Source organism: Dipodomys merriami, unplaced genomic scaffold, assembly GCF_024711535.1.
Source record: "Dipodomys merriami isolate MVZ:Mamm:240054 unplaced genomic scaffold, mDipMer1.0.p SCAF_13, whole genome shotgun sequence".
Taxonomy (NCBI): Eukaryota; Metazoa; Chordata; class Mammalia; order Rodentia; family Heteromyidae; genus Dipodomys; species Dipodomys merriami.
In genome coordinates, this window is record NW_027202604.1 from 17,467,780 (window position 1) to 17,479,239 (window position 11,460).

Below are 11,460 nucleotides of genomic sequence, written 5' to 3' on the forward strand. Positions count from 1 at the left end.
CAGGTTGTAAAGTTTGACAGAGAGAGGAGAGAGAGAGAGAGAGAGAGAGAGTGAGAGAGAGGGAAAGAGGGAAAGATGGAAAGAGGGAAAGAGGGAAAGAGAGAGAAAGAGGGAAAGAGGGAAAGAGAGAGAAAGAGAGAGAAAGAGAGAGAGAAAGAGAGAAGGATGGGGGAAGATGAGGGGGGAGGGGTCCCATTGCTCTGCATGTTGGTTTGGCCTGTTGGGTCCAGATAAGGTAGCTCCTGGGTGGTGTGTGTTCATGTGGGCTGGTAGTTAGGAGCCTGGAAGAAAGAGGGAGGGGGAGGGGAGAGCCTGAATTGCAATGAGCTGACCTTTCCTCCCAGACTAGAGAGCCAGTGACCACCCTTTCCTCCCCCAACTATCCTACCCTTTTCCATGGTCCCATTTGAATACTGGCTATAGATCGCTCCTGTTTATAAGGCCCTGGGCAGGCCTGGTGCCCTACAGGTCCAGGACTAGCTGAATAGTAAGGAAGTGCTCAGCAAGTGTTTGGGGACTGAGGGAATTGAATTCTTGTATAGTCTATGAAGGTTAGGGGGATGAAACCACCAGCTGAAAAGGAAACTGAAGTTTAGAGAAGCCACACAGCCAATTGTGGATTTTATTCCTGCAGCTTTTTCTGAGCATTTGTAGGAAGGTGGGCTGGGTACCAGGCACAGGGGGACGTGGCTGTAAGCCAGGCAGTGCAGTACCCATGGGCTTTTGCACTTTCTAGCCCTTCTTGTGGATATTATTCCTCTATGTTTGGAATACTCCTACTCACCCTAGCAGTCTCAAGGGAGAAATACTTCCTCTGGGAAGCCTTCTCTGGTCTCTAAAGATTTCAGCACTACATGTGGCCCTGGATGAAGGCATATCTATCATAGGACCCCCAACTCTGGCCATGAAGGGGCTGGCCAATCAGGACTTGGTGATTTCCTTGTGATTGGTTTGGAAGTGAGCATGTGACCCAAGCAAGGGCCAATCAGCATTTTCCCCAGATGAATATATAGCAAGGGGGGAAAACAAGCTCCTTACCATCCCTGACCCCCAGATGCTGAGCTTGATGTCCGTTAGTCTGAGGTGCAGAAAGGGGTGCCTTTCTCAGCTACTTCTCAGTCTCCTGGGGTAGACATGGCTTGGTATGTGTTCTTGGGCACATGTCTCTAGGACTCCATTTGTCCCTTTGTCCTTGGAGAATGATGGTGGTGAGAACTTGTCCAGTTGGATTTGCTGGCATGACAGCACATGCACATCTCCCTCCTGTTTGAGGGGGCCACTCACTATGGCTGGCCCTGTTAACTCCCATACAGATGTTTCTTCTTTCAGCAGAACACGGTGTCATCACAGTCTCTGTCTGCGGGGCTGTGACATTTCTTTACCTTTCTTTTATTTGGATTGGATTCAGGGCACGTTAAGCACGTGTTCCAGTATTGAGCTATTCTCCACTTGCCCAGGCCATTGTGACATCTCTTCATGGTCCTCCAGGAGCCCAGATGTCAACTTCTTCATGTTTCCCGGAGCCCTCTGTATACACGTGTCTGTCCCAGAACCAAGATGGACTGAGAAAAGGTTACAATCTCTTTGGAATTAAATCCTGGCCCTTCTCTACAGTGCGAGGCCCCCCTCCATTAGGGTGGCTCATCCTGCTCTGCAATCAGCCCTGACTTTTGAGCCATCTTCCTCCACTGGGAGTGGCTCTCAAGGGTCTTCTTCATCCGTGCCTTGATGCGGGTAGTAAATGCTGCTGGAGGGACTTTGTTGGGAAAATGAGCTTGTGGGAAAGAGACCAAAGGCTTCTCCCTCCACCTGAATTTCTTCTTCCTTTTCACTTCGTGTGGAACATGTTTCCTCTAAAACCAGATCCTGCCCAGAGCCAATGTCCAGGCTTCAGAGTCTAACTAGCATCTGGAAACTCAAGCTATTTCTTCATCATCCCCAGGAATTCTGTAGGTTGAGTGTGGTCACCAGAGGCAGGGAGTGTTATCTCTTCTTCCGGGCTTCTTGTGGTTCCATCTATCCTTATCAGCAAGCCTGTGGGCAGGGAGCCATTGCCAAGGGCAAAGTCTGCGTTCTTCAGGTAAGGGAGATGGAAACCCCATTCAGGTAGAAACAGGGCTTGAAGGAGGCAAACTCAGGAGGAAAGAATAAAACTCAGGTAGGGAGACACAAGCAGAACACAAAAAGAGATACAAAAAGTGACGTATATGTTGACAGACACCTGGACTGCACACACATGTATGTATACACATAGATGAGGGGCTGCTGAGGTGTCTTCCAAGGCTCAAGCTCTGTCCAGGCCCAGGTTCCCCTAAGTTTCTTTTTTTTTCTTTTTTAAATATATTTTTATTGTAAAAATACTGTACAGAGGGGTTATAGTTACATGAGTAAGGTAATGAGTACATTTCTTATTTTGTGAAAATACTATACAGAGGGGTTACAATTAGATGGGCAAGATAATGAGTACATTTCTTATCAAGCATTGTAGCCTCCTCCTTTGTTTCTCCTTCCCATCCCATCCTCCCCTGGTCCCCCCCCCCAACCCTCCCCCCCCCAAAGTTGTAAAGTTCGCTTTCGATATAAGACTTGTACATCTCATTGTTGCAATGGGTCCACCTGTATCCCTATTTAAATGATTTTTTCCCTTCCCCTCCCCAAATTATAACAACATCAAATACAGTGAAAGCAGGGGTTATACCGTGGGGGAGGGACATACAAAACTACAAAGAAAAAATCCTATAAATTTGTTAGAAACAATAGCATGAAAGAAAAAAAACATTTGAATACATATCTTAGGGTTCATTTCCCTAACATCAACTTATCTGACCTTTTCTGCTTGACTCAGACACATACTAGAAAGTGCAAATAAGGGAAACCATGGGACCTATGTTTCTTTGGGCCTGGCTTACTTCACTTAATATAATTTTTTCCAAGTCTTTCCATTTCCTAACAAATGGGGCAATGTCATTCTTTCTGATGGAGGCATAGAATTCCATTGTGTATATATACCACATTTTCTTGATCCATTTATCTACTGAGGGGCATCTGGGTTGGTTCCGTATCTTAGCTATGGTAAATAAGGCTGCAAAAAACATAGTCGTGCTGGTAGCTTTAGTGTGGTCTTGTTTGTGAACATTTGAGTAAATGCCCAAAAGTGGAATTGCTGGGTCCTAGGGGAGCTCTATGTGGATGGAGTCTTTTGAGGAACCTCCACACTACTTTCCAAAGTGGTTGAACAAGTTTACACTCCCACCAACAATGCAGTAAAGTTCCCTTCTGTCCACATCCCCTCTAGCATCTGTTGTTATTAGAGTTCTTGATTATAGCCATTCTAACTGGGGTGAGGTGGTATCTCAATGTTGTTTTGATTTGCATTTCTTTTATGGCTAGAGAGGTTGAGCATTTCTTCATGTGTCTATTGGCCATCCTTCTTTCCTCCTCAGAGAAGTTTCTCTTTAAGTCTTTAGCCCACTTATTTATTGGGCAGTTGTTTCTTGGAAGATTTGTTGTTGGGGGATTTAATTTTTTGAGTTCCAGGTATATTTTAGATAGGAGACCCTTGTCCATTGTATGGCTAGTGAAGATCTTCTCCCAATCCATGGGCTTTCTATTGATCTTGCTAGCTATGTCCTTTGCCATGCAGAAAGCTCTGCAATTTCATGCAATCCCATTTGTCCAACCTTTCTTTGATTTGTTGTGTTTCTGGATCTCTATTAAGAAAATTTTGGCCTGTGCCAAGGAGATCTAGGGTTTCTCCTATTCCATCCTGTAATGTTTTCAGAGTGTCTGCTTTGACTCTGAGGTCTTTGATCCATTTGGAGTTGATTCTGGTGCAGGGTGATATATAAGGATCTAGCTTTAGTTTTCTACAAGTCGTTAACCAATTTTGCCAGCACCATTTACTGAAGAGGCTGTCTTTCTTCCATTCTATTTTTTTAGCTCCCTTATCGAAGATTAGATGGCTATAGGTCTGTAGTTTCAAAAATATGGAACACTTCATGAATTTGTGTGTCATTCTTGAGCAGGGGCCATGCTAATCTTCTCTGTATCGTTCCAATTTTAGTATATGTGCTGCCTAAGTGAGCACTCCCTAAGTTTCTAGTCATCTCCTAAACCCATCCTGGGCCCCTGTGTTTGGGCCCCAGTCCTATGTGAAGTGTGAATACACCCCCTTTCCCATCCCCCCTAACTCTCCCCAGTACTTCCAAGCAACTATTGATTATGTCACTAACACAGAGAGTAAACAGCAAATAAATCCATGAGCAATAAGGCTGGCAGTAGGGATAATTTGTTCCAATGACATTTGTTTTCCATTATGCCACATTCTCATTTTACTTGGCTTTAATGGTTTTCTCCACCTTGACCAATGGTAGCCTTGCTGGGCCTGCAAGGCTCTGAGGACTTTTACTCCCGAAGTTCTGGAATGTTTCCAAGAATAGGAGGACAAATAGCCCGTGTCAGGTACTATTCTGCAATTCCTCATTATTTTATTTTATTTTTTAAAAATTTATTTTATTGTAAAGATGCTGTGTAGAGGGGCTACAGTTCCATGAGTACGGCAATGAGTACATTACTTGTCGATCATTGTTACCCCTTCCCTTGTTATTGACCCACTATCCCTTCCCTCCCCCACCTCCCCACTTCTCCCTCCATCCCCACCCAAAGCTGTAATGTTCATTTCCAATATACTTTCCCGTGGGAATCATTGTTGCAATGGGTCATCCTGTGTCCTTGTTTCACTGTTTTGTTATTCCCCTTCCCCTCCCCAGATTAGACAAATGTATATACAAGATGCAGGGTACTAAAATCAAGTACAGTAACAACAGGAGATATATTATAGGGGGAAGAACATACAAAGGGAACAAAAAGACAGACTTCGTGTCCATACTTGAGGTTCATTTCACTTAGCATCATCTTAAATGATCATATATACCTAGCGTTTGAGCTTTTCAGCTCATCTAATAAGATTATCCTATATGTATGCTAATTATTGCAAGTAAGAGAAACCATGGGACCTAAATTTTTTTGGGACTGGCTTGTTCATTATTTTAATGAATTAAATTATGCAGCAACTCAGTGAGGAAGCTGGGGAAACTGAGGCACAGGGTAGTAAGCTATGAATAAGAGGAAGAAAAGACTGCAGAGGTAAACCTAGGCAGTCTGTTTCAGAGATCCACATTCTTTATATTTTTTTTGTACTGGTACTGGGACTTGATCTCAAGGCCTGGGTGCTATCTCTTTGCTTTTTTGCTCAATTATGGTGCTCTAGTATTAAGGCCTACCTCCATTTCCAGATTTTTGGTGGTTAACTGGAAAAAAGAGTCTCATGGACTTTTCTGCCTGGGCTGTCTTCCTTTGATCCTCAGATCTCAGCCTCCTGAGTAGCTTGGATTACAGGTGTGTGTGCCCCTGTGTATGGCCAAGAGCCCATGTAGGTTGGCATTTTTGTGTAAAGGGTCAGACAGTAAATATTTTGGGCTTTGTGGGCCATTTGTTCTGTCATGACTATTCAGTTCTGCCACTGGTACAGAAAAGCAGCTGTAGACAAATGGGAAAATGTGGTGTGTTCCAATAAAACTTTATTTGTAAGTACAAGTGATCAAAGGCAAGAATGTACCCCAAACATAGCACCTGGCACCGTAGAAGGGCTCCGCTAGTGAAAGGTATTGCTAGTGAAGCCAGCCTCCTAACTCTTTCCCCTGGAAATGCCCCTTGTGCCTTCAACTGTCTCTCACAAATCCTGCTAAGTTAGAAGAGGAGGATGTATGTTCTCTGACTTGAAAATTGGTACTTCTAGATACCACAAAAGCAGCTAGAAAAAAGGGGAAGACATTGCCCTTCTCTCCATTGTCTGAGGAGGCAGAGTGAACTCAGGGGCTAGAATTCTTCAGATCCATTAGTGCCAGAGGTCCTTGTGAGTTACCGAGTTCTCTTTGCTGAGAGCCTTGTTGTGAGTCAAGAGAGAACTAACTGGGGCAGGGCGGGGCTTCCCACTACATCTGAGGTCATTCCCTGGCCACAGGAGGCCTGCTGTTGGCCTTTCTAAATAATGTCATCAGGTCAAACATGAAAACATACACCCACCTAGTGGACAATTCTGTCCCTTCCCATCAGAAGCAATTAGAACTTAACTTTTTTTTTATTAAAAAAGTTATGGCTTTGTTATGGCTGCCTCCATAACAAAGACTCTTTGGAATAAATTAAGAGAAAAACATTTCACCTAGAGTCTATAGGATTCAGGTTTCACTGAGGAAGCAACCTTACCAGTAATCCCAGTAGTGATTTGCTACTTTTGATCCCTGTGTCCTTTAATTGAAGTTACCCAACTGTCTTATCAGGTTTTGTGTGTGTGTGTGTGTGTGTGTGTGTGTGTGTGTGTGTGTGTGTGTGTGTGTGTGTGTGTGTGTGTGTGTGTGTGTGTGTGTGTGTGTGTGTGTGTGTGTGTGTGTGTGTGTGTGTATGTGTGTGTGTGTGTGTGGTGTGTGTGTGTGTGTGTGTGTGTGTGTGTGTGTGTGTGTGTGTGTGTGTGTGTGTGTGTGTGTGTGTGTGTGTGTGTGTGTGTGTTCTGAACTGTATATAGTAGGGAGGAAACTGAAGCTTGGAAAGAATAAGCATTCTCTGGCTTCAGGAGTGGTCTCATGGCCAGGCCTCTCTGAGGAGTGTGCTCTTCCTTTTGATCACAGAGAGAGAATCAGATGTGGGCAAGTGGCTCATTCTAGAAAGATCAGATCTCTCTCCTGAAACTTTTAGGGACATGCAAGGAAAGAGAAGCTACTCTCCTGCTGGGCTGATTCAAGATTCAAAAGTAGGGACATTGATGCGTATTGCTGCTATTATGTGAAGAAAACCTGCCTGCTTCTCAGAGATGGAGACAGAAGTGGCCATGTCATTTGAGCCCCAGGATCTATCCATGCTTAAAATCATAATTATGTATGTTCTTTTGTTGGACTAGTTTGAGTTGTTTTTTCTTAGTGGTACCCAGAAGAGTTGTTCCTGATATGCAGGGAGTTTTCCATCTCAAACCACAGTTACCTGGGCAACAAAGTCTCACACTACCCTTTCTCTCTTGAGGTTTGATCACCATGTTTAGTCAGCCTTCCATATGCACTGCTTATTATGTTGATTGCTGTTTGGATGGAGTACATTAGAAGTTGTACTCATCTCTTGTGGTTTGGATCTGAAATGTCTCACGAAAGCGTAGGTATTGAATGAAATCTAAAACAGCTATGTTCAGAGGTGAGACCTTTAGGAAATGAGTAGATCCTAAAGGCTCTGACCTCATCAATGGATTAACTCAATGATGAACTCAGTTGAATGGGTTATTGGGAGGTGGTAGAAACTTTCAGAGGTGGAGGCTAGTGGGAGGAAGTGGGTCACTGAGTATGCCCTTGAAGGTTTAGTTCATGTCTAGCACCTTCCCCTTGCCCTCAGTCTTTGCTTCCCAGCCACTATGAGGTGAAGAGCTCTACTCCAGCACACATACCCTGCCAAGATGTTCAGCCTCCCTATAGGCCCAGAAACATTGGAGCTTAATGACCATGGACTAAAGCCTCTGAAACCATGAGCCAAACCAAACTTTCCCTTCTCTTAAGTTGATTTTTTTGGCATTTTGCTCCAGCAATGGAAAACTGGTTAAGAGTGTCTCCCTCCCTCCCAACCACCCTGTGGCAGCCTGTGAGCTTCCCGAGGTAATGCTTCATTGTTTCTAAAAGCTCCAGTAGGCACTCAGCTTTGACAACAGCACGGTTCCATAGTCTTCACCTATGATGCATTGTCCTTTTCAAAGTCCACATTAGTCAAACCCCCACATTTATTAATACTCCTACTCTATTGGGATAAGGGAGTTTAGATATAACCACTAGATGAGGCAACTGACCCAAGGAGACACAGGTGAGCAAAACACAGACACCAAAAAGTAGGGTTGTTTCCCCCACAATCTCTTTAGTCTCTTCAAGCTATGCCCTGACGTAGCAAACTCTGGTGTTTTCACCCTGCCTTCCAGAGCCTTGAACGTGAGGGACTGGTGCCAGTCAAAGAAAGCATGGGTACAGACTCCGAAGGGCCTGCCCTATGGGATTTCAGGCTTGGCAGGGCTTCCGGCCTGTCTGCTGCCCACCAGAAGCCACACCAGGATGGTCAGTATTAGATGGGCTGGTTTTGCTTCCGGTGGATCGTTCCCATTGCCCAAGGAAATGTTGGCAACTCATGACTTTATGGGTCCTCTCTCCAGGAAAACTAGTGAGGAGGTTAGGTGCCTCAGCTCTGCAGGCTCCAAGGCTCCTATTAGAATGTAATTGTTGAGTAAACAACTGGACCTGTGTGCAAACATAGAGTGGAGCTCAGAAACAGCTGTGTAAATAATGACTGGAAAACAGAAGCCCCTAAACCTCCAGGTGTACAATAGCAGGCAAACCAATGACAGACTGGGCAAAGCCAATTCCCTTCCACAGCTGAGCTTGCCAGGGCAGGACAGTCCCCTGACCTCACCTTCTGCCAACATCTCCTTCCTAGTCTGGTTGGATTACCCTCTTTCTTCCCTCCTTCCTCTTCCATTTAGATTCTCTACTGTGCTCTCCAATCCTGTCCTTTCTCTTCCTGTTCCCAGAGGTCCTAGATGGGCTTAGCAGATTTCATCTCCTAGGAAGCATCTGCTCCGACTGTCAGCCAGCCCATGTCTAAGGCCTATGACAAACTGACCTGGAAATGTCTATTTAGGCAAGTTGTGTTTTGCTTGCTGGCTACAACTATGTATGCATGTTACTGCCTTGTTAACCACTTATCCCTGTTTGCCTGACACGTAGCAAGTGCTCAATGAATGTCCAGTGAATGAATCATCTTCAAGGACATGCCAGTACCCAGGCTGCTTGCTTCCAGCCATGGACTTGGTTTCTGGTCAAGACACCTCACTCTACAGCCATGCTGCCTGGCAATAACAATACATATTCCCCACTGAAGTGATAGGAAAGTGACATGTATTATGATGGAGAATATTTGGCATATATTAGGTTCTATTTTATGCATTTTTGTGATTATGATCATACATGTCTGGACAGAAATGGACATACTGATACAGGATGTTTAAACTGTCAACTGTCACTCTTATTTTACAGATGAGAAAACTGATTCTTAGTGAAAGGAAGGGACCAGCTCAATATGACACAGGTAGAAAACCTCAAGACTATGCATCTTTGCCATAACTTTTCAGATCATTATTTTCAGAGGAAAAATAAGATTTGTAGCCAAAGAGGAACATCCCTTCTTTACTCATCATTCAAATATTTGTGTGGCAAACGAACACACTGTTTTTTTTTTTTTTTAGTGAATAGATGAATGAATGGCAAAATGTTGAGAGACCCTGTGGTTAAAGAAGAAAGAAAGGAAGCCCAGTGTGGGTTATCAGATCCTTTTGTGTGCCCCACATCTTATCTTTGTGCTAATGGCAAACATAACTAATCAATCGTGGCATGCCTTTGCACTGAGCCTGAACTCAGCCTTTGAAGCCTTCATATCACAGCCCAGCTCAACTGATCATAGTTGGGCCCTCAGCTGAAATGTATTTGCTTTCCTTAGTCTGCTCTCAGAAATCTCTTTGGTTATGTGGTTTTCTTCCTCCTTTTATCTATGTCTCTCAGGCTCACCCCCATTTCCCACCCTCCCCCCTTCCATCGTTCTTTCAGTAGTATAGACCCAGGGTAAAACACTTTCCAATACAGCAGACACATACCTGAAGGCTCAGGGCTCCTACTTCTTTGCTTCAGTGGAGAAGGTGAGATGGTTCGTCTGGTGCCTTGAGTCTTTACCTAGCCAATGGCCACCTTGGCCCTGCTGCTCCTGGTTTAGCCTCCTGGTTCTCAGAGGGGTGGAAGCCTTCCTGGTGCTTCTACCATATGTGACAGCCCGGAGGGAGAGATCGGGCAGCCCCTTGATGGGGTAGCTATTCCAGGCCCTGCCCAGGTATGGCCCTCCTTAAAGAAGGCTTGTCACAAACTCCCTGCTTGTTAAACAATCTCACCAGGAAGGAGGAAGTTTAATCTTAAGAGCTCACAGAGGAGGAAATGAGTCTAAAGTCTTGAAGGGCTGGCAGAGCATGGTGAGGGCTGGGCCTGTTTTCTTTCCTATATTACTGCCCAGCTGTTCCAGGAGATGCTTGAGTAAGGGGTTAAATGACTCAGTCAAGAGTGAGGTACCATGATCTGCCTAAAAAAAGTAAAAGTAAACTCCAGAAAATTGTCAGCCCTGTGCTAACACCTCTCTAGGTCCTGGGGTAGAAGTGGGGTAGGAAGAACAAGTTGATGTAGGCTCTGTCATCATTTGTCACCTAGGAAGGCCAGAGGTTGCTGGACACAGAGATAGGAGGTAAGCCTGTGTAAGATAAAGGTCAGCCAAGGAAGGGGTGTTCAAAGATGATGCTAAGAGATGGAACTTTCTGAATTGATAATGAAGAAGAGAGGGAAAAGGAGTTGGTTTGAAGAAATGATTCTAGACTTGGGTTGGAATGCATTGAGTGAGAAGTTACAGCTGGAGGAAGAAGAAGAGAAGGGGATAAGAGAGATGGAGGATTTTGTTGGATCTTTAGTGAGCACAGTGCTCCTCCCAGAACTAGCTGCGTCAGTAAGTGCCCAGCATCCCCTGCCCCGTCTCCCCAGCCTCCATCAGCTTTATTGCTAATCATGACCTTTCTTCCCGAGCCTTCTTCCCTTATGTGAAGTTGCTATGCCAAAGACACTTGAGACCTTGGGTTTGCAGGGTCTATTGACCCTGCCTATTTCCACAAAAAGGATCTGTTTTCCCTTTGCAATGAATATCTTGGGATATGACATCCAACAGCTGGTGAGGGAAGAGCAGGCCAGGGCTCCAGCCTGGGGTGGCCCTCATTGCTGCTGCTCTGGGGTAGGCAGGTGGCCCTTCGGCGTGCAATGCTGTCTGGCTCCTTCCCTCTTACTCTTTGCTGGGATTGGTATCCTCAAGGCTGTAACCTTCTTATTATTCAGATCTGCCCTTTAGTGTCACCACCTCTAGGAAGGCTCCTCTCCTGTCCCCTCCCAAGTAACAAGCAGGTCCTTTAAAAGTGCCACAGGTTCTGGAGTGCTGGCCTCGCATGCACAAGGCCCAGGCAGGGTTCAATGCTGGGGGTGGTGATTTGGGCAGGGGTAGGTGACAAGGTGATAAGTACTCTGAAGAACCTATGAAGGAGACTACCTGAAGACAAGAACTTTCACAGGTTGAGTTTTTCAGGGTGTTGTATTGAACTACCACAAATGTGGTAGTTTAAAGCAACTCATATTTATTATTGTACAGTTCTGGGGGCTGGGAGGGCACCATGGGTCTCGCTAGGCTAAAATCAAGTGTAAGCAGGGCCACATTCTTTTTTGGAGACTCCAGAGGAAAATCCTGCTTCTTTTCTAGAAGCAGCTGTGAATTCTTTGGCTTGTGGCCCCTTTCTTCTATCTTTCTTCCTTT

General features: G+C 45.1%; 1 protein-coding gene and 1 non-coding gene across 11 annotated transcripts in view; both read right to left on the reverse strand.

Annotated features, from left to right (window-relative positions):
• Fam3d (FAM3 metabolism regulating signaling molecule D) overlaps positions 1-9,990 on the reverse strand; it is a 30,599-nt gene extending 20,609 nt beyond the window's left edge. For 5 of the 10 annotated variants that reach the window (XM_070018821.1, XM_070018823.1, XM_070018817.1 and 2 more), the window contains exon 1: positions 9,725-9,986. The gene's annotated coding sequence lies outside the window, so the exon portion shown is untranslated. Of the gene's footprint in view, positions 1-9,724 lie in introns of all 10 variants that reach the window. The other 5 variants (XM_070018814.1, XM_070018813.1, XM_070018815.1 and 2 more) reach the window with 4 other exon arrangements.
• LOC138824920 (U6 spliceosomal RNA) lies at positions 3,981-4,087 on the reverse strand. Its single transcript, XR_011371231.1, has one exon. It is a non-coding gene; the product is annotated as a U6 spliceosomal RNA (small nuclear RNA).
• Positions 9,991-11,460: the final 1,470 nt, after the last annotated feature.